Below are 13295 nucleotides of genomic sequence, written 5' to 3'. Positions count from 1 at the left end.
ATTCTGGATCTCCTAAAGAGGTACCTATTGCTATGGCCATTAGTCAATTTTCCTGTGAAGCAGCTATCTGAGTGAGCAGTCTTTAGCCCTAATTCTTCAGCCAGACACTGGGGCCCAGTCTTTAGGGTAGTGCACAGTCCCAGTAAAGTTTGCCTGCAGTAAATAATGCTGCTAGTTAGATGGCCAATCCCTATGTACTCAGTCTGTGATAGCAGTAACAGGTTAATGGCAGCAGTGTCCTCTCACTAGTCCCAGTGATACAGCAACAAGGATTTCACTGTTCAAACGTCAGCTCATGTTCTTCTGTATTCAGCTTGAGAAAATACAATTTGCTTTTCCCTTACACCTGGCTTGCATTGGGAATTGTCGTCTGATCATCCATAGACTGCCATAATAAAGTTTCTTTCTCGAACTTCATCTCTCATGGTTCACTGCTGCCAACCATTAAGTCTCTTGAGCTCCTTCTGGTTGTAAAGGCTAAAGGATTTTTACCTTCATACCTTCATGTTTGTATGTAGTCTCTTCATTCTTTATAGCCATACAGCTGTTTAATAATGGTGTAGATGAAGAATGTGCCAGGCTTGCCCTTAGAAAATGTAACTCTAGTAAGAAATGAGCTGGTGACCTCCTTTCAGTCATCTTCTGACAGGAAAAGTTTGGACTCCCCCTTCTATTGTTCCACAGATTATCAAAAGTAAAAATCTTTGTATTTAACAGTGTGGAGTATTCAGGTGGAAATGAAAGGGAATGTGAAATTGTTATGTTCATATTTCCCTTCCTTATATTGTTAAGATTTAAAAATGTTTTTTATAATAATATAAATAAGATAAATATGAAATGTTACATATTAATATGTTTTCTCTTTTTAACTCAGTAGGTGGAGCTTCAGAGTATTTTAATAAAGCTATTCTTATATACTGTAGATAGAATACTTTCTACAAAGTGTTATACAATTTTTGTGGTTTTTTTTGTTCTTTATTTAGAGAGGTCACACCCAACAGAGGTTTCAGAGGCCTCTTTTGTAGAGGTTAAAATTAAAAAGTTACTGTGGTTAATAGAAGTTTGTAAATGGTAATGGGTAGTGACTATATCTGCATCCAGAGTCCAGTAAATGGCATTTGGAAGTGGCTATATCTGCATCTAGAGCCATAAAAGCATTATCTGTTAGCAAATATACTGTATATACCTGTTATCAAGCAAAGGGACTAAAGGGACATGGTCACGTAGGTCGCTCCCCCTCTTAGAGGCCATCCACAACCCAAAAGGCCCCCATACAATCCCAATAAAGGTGCTAGGGGCCTGGGCATGCCTGGTAGTGAAATTAAATAATGGCAAGAGGGGGACCACCTCCCAAAAACACAGCATCATCCAGCGGCCCGGCAACACACAGCAACTCCACAGCAATAAAACAAATATGCAAAAAACAGTGATGAGGAAATATATATGCATAGCTCAAACAGTACCGTAAGTAACAGAAGTATCAATGTAACACATGTAGATGCAAAAGAAAAGACAGTGGAATGAGACAACTGCTGAAAATTGTACACTACAGTTTAGGTATATCTATACTCTAATCCAAAAAAGTTTAAGTGGACTGTTGGACATTCATCCTACACCTGATCAACAAGTTAAACCAGCCATACATAAAGTCATTTTCTTTCCTCTGAAAATTACTTGATTCCTCCATGATGGGGGAATCCCTTCCGTGGAGCTATTGTGTTCTCCTGGCGAGAGAAGCTGTCCCCACCAGGAGAGCACAGTGAATAGTGCTAGAGGCTTTAATACCAGCTAGCAATAACCGCATATAAAATCCGACAGGCTGGTTGTACCAAAGTTGAACGATCGATCAACTTGAGTATATTCAGCCTATTCATGCATAGTTCAAATCTCAGCCAGTTCCTACTGAACCGGCTGAGATTCAAACCATCTATGGTTGGCTTTAGTCTGTGGCTCTTTCCGTGGATGAAGGACTGTCTGATGGTTTGTATCTTGGATTATCCATACTGTATGTATTGCTCAAACTGCACTTTTACTCAGCAATGCTAATCCTGATCATCTACCTGTTACTTTTTCTATTGTCTGTGGCTGCTCTGTTTATATATATATGTAGGTATAAGCAGATCTGTTCATGTTTTGTTTTTGCTCAAAGGTAGAAATTAGCAAAATTTGCAGTAAAACTCATTAAAGTCTAATAGAGGCAAATCTTTTTACTCAATTCTGTGCCATTCTTGGGCTAAAAAGCAAGCTTTTGTCCAATAAAAAGCATGGGAGGCCAGGCATTGCCACTGGGGAAATAACTTCTAATACAAAAAGCATAGCATGTTCTAGTATGGCACATTGTTTCTCCATATACTGATTTGTCAACTTTCCCTAAAAACAACATACATTGACAATGTGGTTGCTGTGATCCCACCCATTTATAGTGTTAGTCTAAGTTATCCATTCCTTCAGATTATTGGCCCTTATAACTTAGCTAACCAGGGGAAAAGACAATGCACTGCATTTTGGGTTGTTCCCTATTTCTGGCAGTGAACCCCCTCAGTGTTCGAAGGCTAAAAGTTCATGATTCCCAAACCTCAGAGATTTACAGCAAACCTTACCAACCACTAAGTGTCTCTACCCCTCTGTCAATCCTTCCACTGGCTTCTGCTCACCCAACATATTAAATTTAAAATACTAACAATGACTTACAAAGCCATCCACAACTCTTCCCCAGCTACATTACTAACCTAGTCTTAAAATACCAACCAAATAATTCTCTATGTTCCTCCCATGACCTCCTGCTCTCTAGCTCCCTTGTCACCTCCTCTGCCTCCAGGACTTCTCCTGAGCCTCTTCCAACCTCTGGAACTCCCTACCCTAATATGTCTGACTATCTCCTACTCTGTCCGCTTTTAGAAAATCCCTGAAAACCCTTCTTCTATTGAGAGAAGCCTATACTGCCTCCACCTTATTGGAGGTAACTTGTTTTTACTGTGCAGAAGTGCAAAAATTGTTTTTCCTATACATCAGCTTTAAGGGCAATATTCACTTTACTTCCAGAATTTGTGTGTCTTTTTAGTAGGTTAGTAAATAGTCTGCTCATATTATTGTTGGTCGCCCTACCACAGTATTTCTCAATCTTTTTTCAGTCAAGGCACCCTTTAAAATTCTGTACAGTCTCAAGGCACCCCATTCTAAAATGTAAACAAACTAAACTAATAGTTTTACATAACACAGCAACATCCACACATTTAAGACACCCAACGTTAGAGGTGGTTTGTTCTTCCAAAGCAAATACACTGTTGCACACTGGTACAGACAAGTATTAAGTGCCGCATAAACTGTTGGCGCTATATAAATACTGTGTAATAATAATAACAATATTCCAATGTTTCTCTTCTCCATCACTCTGCTAATGTGACCCCAGTGCTAATGGAGAGGGACAGGGGTGGGGCATTCAAGGGTGCTGTACATGCCCCCAACGTCCTCCTTACCAACCAATTATGTCATTGGTTGTTAGGATGCCAGCAGCTAGAAGTTCGTAATGGTGCACAATAAAAACCTGTGACCTTGTATAATTAATAGGCAAGCTTAATCCACCTTCTGACTTGTATACAATTATTTAGCAATTTTTAGGCATTTTGCCAAAGTACCCCCGAAAACACCTGATGGCACCCTGGTTGAAACCCATCTGGTCACCTTTTAAAATTATTAAGTGTTCTTGCATGGCAAGAGCACTTATTGTTATCTGACATATATATTCTTATTATAGCCAAATTTACCACCCTAACTCCTCCCACAGTTTTTACACTACATAGACAAGTAATATACGGAAACGTGCGGATTGTTCCCGATTGGTGTGCTATTACTTTGTGGAACGTTTCGCCAAATGGTTCACGAAATATCACCGTTTTTGTGGTGAAATTTTCCCATATGAATGAATGGCAGAATGTTCAAAACTAGAGTGGGAGCTGACAAAAGCTAGAGTGTGAGATGAAAAATCAGAACATGATTTCTAAACTGCCATCACTCCCTCATTTTCAAGCCCACCTACACAAATCTTATATCAAAATGTTCAGCTATCCCTGCTGCCACTAAAAAATGTCCACGGCTAAGCCATAGTCCTGATAGTTTTCACAATATGACCATTTGTTTGCAACTCATGCCGCCCATTGACATTCATTGAAACTCCACTCTAGACACCTGAAATTTGAAGGGCAATATCTAAACTGTGACTGTGCTTTCATTGTTTATATTTCAGAGACATACTATGCATCAAAATGTAGGTCTGGGTCTTGTGATTCTCACAATATAAAGCTCTTCACTGTAGGATTTATATTTTTGAAACTACAACCGTTTGAAGATGGCAACTGCCAGTGAAGTGAGCAAGTTGGAGCAGTTTGTTTTTAACCGCTCCTCTGCCCTTGCTGTAGAGTGAGTTGCCATAGGAATCCAGGTGTGTGAGCAGGCAGCAGAGTGACAAAAGCCACTCCGCCCACTACAGTTGTAGACTACTGGTGGAGGCAAGAACACTTCACACAATTTCCCCAGAAATTGTAGCTTTTCTAGTTTTAATAGTTTTGCTCAGCTTGGCGGCTGATACTTTGATTTGCAAATGATGATATAGGGCTACTGTATCTCTCTAATACATTTACATGTTAAAATTCTAGCCAGAGTCTTTTCCTGGTTTTATTATGAAAATGATCAAAGCGTTTCTCTTGAATTTATATAAGAAAACCCCTGCACTTAATATTAACATGCCTATCTAAATTCAGTTGTTGCATTGAGTGATAAATCGTATTCAATATGTACAATATAATGTTATAGCAAGTGCAGTGACAGTGCTTCATACTTCAAATACCAATTACCAATATATAAGAAATATTATAAAACAGCTATGGCCAAACATTTTGAGAATTACACAAATTTTAATTTTCACAGTCTTCACCTTCAGTGTTTTTAGATTTTTTTTCAGGTGTTACTATGGAATACTGCAGTATAAATACAAGCATTTCATAAGTGTCAAAGGCTTTTATTGGCAATTACATTATGTTTATGCAAAGAGTCCATTTTTGCAGTGTTGACCCTTCTTTTTCAAGACCTCTGCAATTCGCCCTGGCATGCTGTCAATCAACTTCTGGGCCACATCCTGACTGATGGCAGCCCATTCTTGCATGCTCAAGGCTTGGAGTTTGTCAGAATTTGTGGGGGGCTCTTTGTTCACCCACCTCTTGAGGATTGACTACAAGTTGAAATGCAGTGGAAAAATGTTTTTTTCAGGAACTGAGTTCATTTTTATGGCAAATAGGGACTTTGTATTAATTGCAATTCATCTGATCACTCTTCATAACATTCTGGAGTATATGAAAATTGCCATTATAAAAACTGAAGCAGCAGAATTTGTGAAAATAATATTTGTGTCATTCTGAAAACGTATGGCCACGGTTGTGCACAGTGTCTAAAAATATAACATTGTGAATTACACAATACATTAATACAAACCTCTGTGTAGCACACTGCAAAAAAAATAGTTGTTTGATGTGCAGTCTTAGAGTGGTCACCAGCAGAAGGAAGTAGGTCCTGATTCCCCTATACAGATCTTTAATTAGACCTCATTTAGAACACTGTGTCCAGTTCTGGAGACCTCGCTTACAATAAGATATTGATAAGATAGAACGAGTCCAGAAAAGGGTAACAAAAATGGTGAAAGGTCTGGAGGATAAAACATATCAGGAGAGACTTCAGGAACTTGAAATGTACAGTCTGCAGGACAGAAGGGAAAGGGGAGACATGATTGAAACCTTTAAATACATCAAGGGGGTGAATAAGGTTCAGGAGAGCAGTATTTTCAATATGAAACCAAGATCAAGAACACAGGGACATCACCTCAAACTAACTGGAGGAAAGTTCAAAACTAATCCTATAAAGTATTATTTTACTGAAAGACTAGTTGATGCTTGGAGTAAACTTTCAGCAGGGGTAGTGAGTCAGTCAACAGTAAGTGCTTTCAAACATGTGTGGGACAAGCATAGATCTGTACTCAAAGGAAAAAGTTAATGAGAAAAAAATTACAAAACATGTATGTAGCCCAGTGTTGGCTCGTCTGCCAGTGTCATCGTGAAACATTCTTAACAAAGACTACCTTGAGTTTGTTTCTCTTTAGGGTTCAGCCTCATTATTACATCACTTGCTGGAAGCAGAAGGAGAGAGAGACTACTTCTGAGAGCAGGGGATTGTGGGACATCTAGTCCAGAGAGCCAGGTTTTACATGGAGCCAGTGTGGCCGTAAACTACAAGTTCCAGCGGGCTGGGGAGAGGAGGAATGCTGGGAGAAGATATAAATAGCCCAGCCTGAGAAACGTTTGCTCTCTTGGAACCACGGCCTTTAGCTGAGAGGAGGGGTCCGGCTGCTCTAGAGAGTGTGAGCAGGCCTTGCGGCACAGACAGTGGGGAGAGTCTTCAGTGAGTGTGTCATACTCCTGCAGGCAGATCCTCCATCTCCAGCTCCCTGTCACTGACTGACTGTCAGAGGTTACTCTCATCATCATTGTCACAGACCCAGCAGAATCCCAATGTCACCAGGTGCACAGTTCAGGCACCCTTCACTGGTTATAGATTCTTCAAGAGCCTGTTCCATGACATCCCATTCTCTTGAGCCTGGGTATCATCAAGATTGGTGAGCGTGCAGAAGCCCACACTGTGTACCTTCTACAAAAGACACCGCATGCACACATCTTTACCCCATCTCTTTACACAAAGGAAACCTTTGCATATGCAATTCACTATTGCTGATCGCCATTGCACAGCAATCTTTACAGGCCCAGCTTGAGCTAGCTTACGATTCTAGACATTCTATGCCACCAGGACTTCTCTCTTCTTCCTTTACCCTCCCTCACATAAAAGACTCAGTGTATTACATCTGTGTGTATTAAGGGGAACTCCTACGCAGAATTTGCTTTTTGCTCTGTTCTCATATTGAGTTCTTATAAATTGTGCTGATACTTTCTGGACCTGTGGCATCAGGACTTTAAGGGAGCAGCTTGACCCAAAAAGGTCTTTCTTTTCCCTTTTATGCCTGAGGTCATAGGCTCTTTCAGGACCTATTGGTAATCATTATTTGGCTCACTGTGGTATACTTTACAATGCATACCTGTGTTCTATACTCGCAGAGACTAAAACGTTCATATTGAGCGATATCTGCATCAACGTACCTTTCTGACTGTTGACCTAAGAACCCTCAGTAAATACTCAGTTGCTTTACTATAGTCTGGTGTCTGCGATTGTGATCTTTTGTGAACTGTATATGAAAACAGTGTGTCAGAGGTGTCAGGGGTCTTGCAAGGTCAGAGCAAACTTTGGGGACTGTCATCTTCCAGCGGCCTCTGCGGGGGGGGAGTGGCGCTACATGTTTAGAAACAATAGAAAAAGATCAAGTGGTCCATCGAGTCTCCCCGTCTTTTTTTAAAGTAACTGACCAGCCCTGCATATTGTATAGGAAAGCAGATGACTACAAATGTAGCTCTTTGTGTCAGATGCTGATGTCAGTGGTTCCAAACCTGTGCAATCTGCGGAGGTTGAGCTGTCTTCTTGGCAGCCAGTCCTGTCCTTTATCTAAGGAGCCCTGCAGAGCTAGGCTGTCAGATTTAGAGCTGGTTACACCCTGTATATCAGCAGCCTCTGTCGATGATCCTGCTCCTATGCAATCTGCAAGGTTGAGCTGTCAGCCCAACACCAGGTCCTACTCTTTGTAACAGGAGCTCTGCAGGGCTGATCTGTAGGTCAGACTGTTGGCAAATAAGATACAGATGAAAACTGAAACACTGTCAGAGGTTCTTACCCTTGTCTACACTACAAAAAATAAGTTTTAATTGGGCTTTAAAAAATAGTACCAGTGGTCATGTCCACTTTGGGGTCAGAAGGGCAGGACTATACTGACAAACAAGACACATAGGAAGGAATTTACTAAAACTGGAGCAGAAAGAATCTGGAGCAGCTATGCATAGTAACCAATCAGCTTCTAGCTTCAGCTTGTTCAGTTAGGCCTCGTATGCATGGGGTGTTTTTAATCCATGCCCTGTGCAGGGCCATGTTTTAACAGCAGAGGTATGCACAGGTGTTGCATGCATCTCTGTGCCAGCAGACCCATTGCTGTATTTTGGGACACGGGACTGTTACTGATCCAGTTTCTTTCTGCTTGCAATATGACATCTGTGCAGGTGCGGAAGGGTGGGTTCAGGGCCATGCACCGCACCATATGAATGACACATTGGGATCAGTGGCTGTGCCCATGCAGCCTCTGCATCCCAATTGACAGCTAAGGGACTGCTACCACAGGCAACATCTGTGCATTCTCATGTTGGGAAACATCTTCCTGCACATGGCACAGAATAAAATGCCCTTTAGGCTTTGAAAATAAAAGGTAGAAACTGGTTGGTTGTCATGCAATTTCCGTCTGCTCCAGTCTTAGGAAATCCCCCCTATGGAAATTATTGTTTCATCATTGCACTGGGAACTTTTCAGTGATACACTGATGTAGTGATGTGATAATTTCTTTGCCCATTTTCCAGTGTATACTTCTATTATGCAGTGTTTGTTTTGCCCTTTTCCAATATGGCTGCTATGCTCTCTGGGCACTGAGGATGAGGTCATCAGAGAGATCACTTGTGAAAAAAGAAGGAAGTGTGCATTTTCCTGAGAGAGAGCTCAGACTGCAAGTGTTGCAGCCTCCCCTCACTGAGACATGCAAAAAAGACTGTTAATGCTTTAATGTTCCTGTTTGGAAGATACTTTATGTTGGATGGTTCACTGAATGTGATTTCTTCAATACATGGACTTTTATATACAATGCTGTGTGGATTACTGTCTATGTGGATGATACATTTCTCAGTTGGGATTTCACTTGTTATCCACAAGCTCCAATTGAGTGGAGGCACTAGCGCTTGTTAGAGATCTTGTCCTGATCACACAGATTCTAAGAACTCTGCTCTTAAATACTATACAGGTGACGCCATCATACCCCAATAGCCGCAAAGAGTGTACAAATAGCGCTGCACACACATATTAACAACACAGACCACAAGCCAGAAATGAGTTGTATGAGAACTTTACATGAAAGGACTTCTTAGAGAAGCCAGGAACTATGCATAATACACCCCATTACCCCCTATACCCTTCACTTTTTTAATACAAATTGAAACCATAAGAATTACTGTATAATCAAGATGTTTTTTCTTCTTAGATTATCCTTTGTGACTCATTTACTACAGCATTACCTGGCAGGCAGTTAGATCTCCTACTACTGATACATTTTTAGAATCCATTTACCCTGCATGATACAGAGAAACTGTTATTTTTAAATCCCGTATTCCCAGTGCAAAACAGAACATCGGCTAATAACAGCAATTTGCAAATAATTTTATAATTGATGGGGCAGAATGAAAACATGTGACTGGAGTTCCTCTTTACTTTAAAAAAGGTTAAAGGATTTAAAATCAAGTATCTGCAAAGTAATAATTCTTATATTTAAAACTGGACAACGCACAAACATTTGTAGACTCCCTATAATGAAGGAGCTATTATTTTCATTTTAATCATGGCATTTTGAAGAACACCTTATTGTAAAAAAGGTATAAAACAGCAACAATAAGTTGGACAGTACAGTAACCTGTAATAACCAATACATTTTATGCCTATTTTTTTGTCAGATTTGGATAGTGTGATTAAAGGTGCATTCCATGCGCATTTCCCACACTGCACATGAATAGGATGCCCTTGCACACATGCCAATTCAATGTTAATGGCACTCTAAATGTAGCTTGCAAATGCAGCATGTTTACAGCCGCCATACCTCACAGTACCGCATTTTCATATGGTTTGGTGTGGTGCGATTTGCAAGCACCACTAATGCATGCACTACTTTTTGTATGTTCCAGTGCATTTTGTAGCCCATTCAAATGAATGGACTGTCAAAACCGGAATGTGAGGGACCACACAGGAACGCATGTGTTCCAGGGTGAATTGGCTCTTAGGGTTAAGGTGTCCTCTTATCATGCAGCGGTAAATGACAACTGCTCAGTTCTCCAGCATTCCCAGAGGAAAGAGTTCTCCTCTGAATGCCTTTTTATGAAGTGGTGTAGATCGCTTCTCTGAATGAAGGGAGAAGCGATCTACAAACCCTTTGAACGCTGGAAAACGGCTGCTGTTACTATAATCTCGTGAGATTGCCGCTGCTTTGTTTGCGGTTCCTCCGATTCTTCACCTCTGGGATGGAGAATCTGGAGGGAGAACACAGATAACCAGTGAAGGGCTGACATCACTCCTTCATACACTGGCTATCTGTGTGCTGAGATGATCAGCGGAGAACATGTTTGCTGATCATCTCTGTTTCCTAAACCACTAATGATCAGAGATCAGCAACAATCCTCAGGATCGCCGCTGATCTGAGTTTCACAAAAGGACACCTATAACTCCTGCCAGTTTACACTGCTGTCCTGGGCTATTTTCAATAGATTTCCCCACAGTTTCTCTCACGGTGACAACTATCTGAGAAAACAGAATCTGAGGATAACTCTCTAAAAGCAACACTGAGAAAAAAGCATTTTGTTTTTAGTAGATTATGGTAAGACTAGAACTCTTTTCATCTTTTATTGTGGTTCATGTCCCTGATGTAGATTTTACCTCACTTCCTGAAAGTTTTCATCCTCTGAACATTCATTAATTTTTAATGGTTAGCAGGGTAAATTAAATGTTCATTTTTAACCATATTTATGAAAAAATGTGAGGAAGCAGCTTGGAAAATGTTGCTTGAACACATGAAATTCTAACCAGGAATGTGTTTTTTGTTATATGTAGGAAAAATCCTATATACAGTACTGTAATGAAAACGGTTTATATGAGCTTTCAAGTGAAATTAGTTGATTCAATGATGGCAAGAAAGAAAGAACATTCTAAACGATTTTTTTATGACCCTTAGCACAAAAATCTAATACATGGCCACCTGAAGGGGAATTTCCACTTTTTTAGCCTAATTGGGATAACATCTACTTTATATTTATTGTATGCTATTATTAACATAACATAAATATATATAAATATAAATTGCTGGTTACATTTTTAAGTGCCGTTTACTTGCTTAGAATCTTTACATGCTCTCCCTGCTTTTTATATTTAGGAGAAGGCTGTGTTGTAAAGCCAACCATAGATGGATCGAATCTCAGCCTGTTCAGTAAGGACCAGATGAGATTTGACCATCTATGGGCAGACCTTCTCAAAGCCCTATTTTTGTTTCATTAAAAAAATCGGAATGGACGAAAAACGGATGTAAACGGACAAATGATCCATTTTTGCATTGCTAGTGGATGTAAACAAACCGATGTAAACAAACTGATGGAAATGAATGAAAACCTGATGAAAATTGATGTTAAACTGATGAAAAACTGATGTAAACTGATCCATTTTTACTTTGAAAAAAAGTGACTGAACTGGTGAAGTGAACAAGTGTGAAAGGGGCCTTAGGATTCTCTACATCGTCAACCTTTACTGGTATGCCCTATGTATTCGCCAGCACAAATATACAAAGGCTAATTTAGCAACATACTTCAATTTACAAGTTACAGTTTTCTTAGGTAAATTTAGAAAGCTATGTTGATTGATTAATTCATTTCATCTGATCGGAATACACACGCAGCAATTGGCATCGCAGTTTTCTCTAGTGTGAGGCAGAGGAAAAAACAATTGTTTTTGCCTACACAGATGGAAGAAAAACTTGTTTTGGAATAATTCTTGCAACTGAGAAGAGTTGCAACTGATTTTTTTTGCTATTTTCTAGAGTGTTTAGGGGACACACACTGTGGTTAACCTTTAAGTGATTGGAACGGTTTAAAAATGTTGTTATACTTACCTGCATAGTGCAATGGTATTGCACAGAGCAGTCCCTTACCTCCTCTTCTGGAGTCCTCCCTCCAGCAGTGCCCTCCACTCCTTCTTCCTGCAGGTGCCCCCTCAGCAAACTATGTTCTGTGGAGGCACCCGTGTGGGCATGCTTTTGAATCAGGCTCTGTGCATCCATAGACCTGAATAGTGCCAGTAAGCCCCACCCCTCTCACTCCTTACAGGAGTTTGACTGACAACAGCAGGAGCCTATGGATCCCCCTGCTGCCCTTGTCTCCTGTGAGACAAAGTAGAGCGGTGCTGCAGCAAGGACAGCGCTGGATCATGAGAGGAGTCACGTAAGTGTTTAGGGATTGGGGGAGAGAGGTAGTGGGGAGTTTGTTACCCTAAGGCAGAGAATGCATTACGATAAAAAAAAAAAAAGAGCTCTGACTTTACAACTTTAAAATTATGAGTTGGCAAGGCTGGTCATTTTACCAGAGCCTACATTTATATTTGACCACTATGAAAATAATGGAAGCCATTCAGTTCATAGTATTATAATTATTAGCTTGCTTGCCTTTTAGTGCAAATGGGTAAATTAGGCTTTAGCTTGCGGACTTTCTGAGTCAACTCTCAGTCACAGCTAGTAATGGGCAAATCTGCTTGAGTTCAATTTGAGCAAACATTCATCAAACAGGTAAAAAAAAAATCCTAAAACTTTAATCTCTATTATTTATTTATTTATTACAGGTACTTCTTCCCTCAGCCAGGGCATTGATAATGGGTTGTAGATGGGTGTTCCAGCATGACAATGACCCAAAACACACGGCCAAGGCAACAAAGGAGTGGCTCAAGAAGAAGCACATTAAGGTCCTGGAGTGGCCTAGCCAGTCTCCAGACCTTAATCCAATTGAAAATCTGTGGAGGGAGCTGAAAGTTCGAGTTGCCAAACGTTTGCCACCAATTCCGAATGACTTGGAGAGGATTTGCCAAGAGGAGTGGGCCAAAATCCCTCCTGAGATGTGTGTAAACCTGGTGGCCAACTACAGGAAACGTCTGACCTCTGTGATTGACAACAAGGGATTTGCCACCAAGTACTAAGTCATGTTTTGTGAAGGGGATCAAATACTTATTTTCCTCATGAACATGCAAATCAGTGTATAATTTGTTAGACATGCATCTCTTTTGAATTTTTTGTTGCTAGTCTGTCTCTCAGTGTTACAATACACCTTCCATTCGATTTTTAGACTGATCATTTCTTTGTGAGTGGGCAAACATTCAAAATCAGCAGGGGATCAAATGCTTACTTCCTTCACTGTATATAGAGCTGTCAATTTACTTAGCATACATTACATACATAGCTTTACATATATACATTTTATAAAATACTTGAGTCCCTAACCCTCAGGGGGCGTACAATCTAAAGTCCCTAAATTACATTC

At 40.3% G+C, this 13295-nt stretch overlaps 1 long non-coding RNA gene across 1 annotated transcript; it reads left to right on the top strand.

Moving 5' to 3' along the window:
* The first annotated feature begins 6368 nt into the window (after positions 1–6368).
* Positions 6369–13093, top strand: LOC149468409 (uncharacterized). Its single transcript, XR_016311723.1, has 2 exons — positions 6369–6658; positions 12604–13093. It is a non-coding gene; the product is annotated as an uncharacterized LOC149468409 (long non-coding RNA).
* Positions 13094–13295: the final 202 nt, after the last annotated feature.

The sequence above is a fragment of the Staurois parvus genome, unplaced genomic scaffold (genome assembly GCF_062004578.1).
Source record: "Staurois parvus isolate SC_StPar_1 unplaced genomic scaffold, SC_StPar_1.0 ptg000087l, whole genome shotgun sequence".
NCBI classification, from domain to species: Eukaryota; Metazoa; Chordata; class Amphibia; order Anura; family Ranidae; genus Staurois; species Staurois parvus.
The sequence above is the reverse complement of the archived record's forward strand: the minus strand, read 5'-3'. Positions and strand labels throughout refer to the sequence as shown.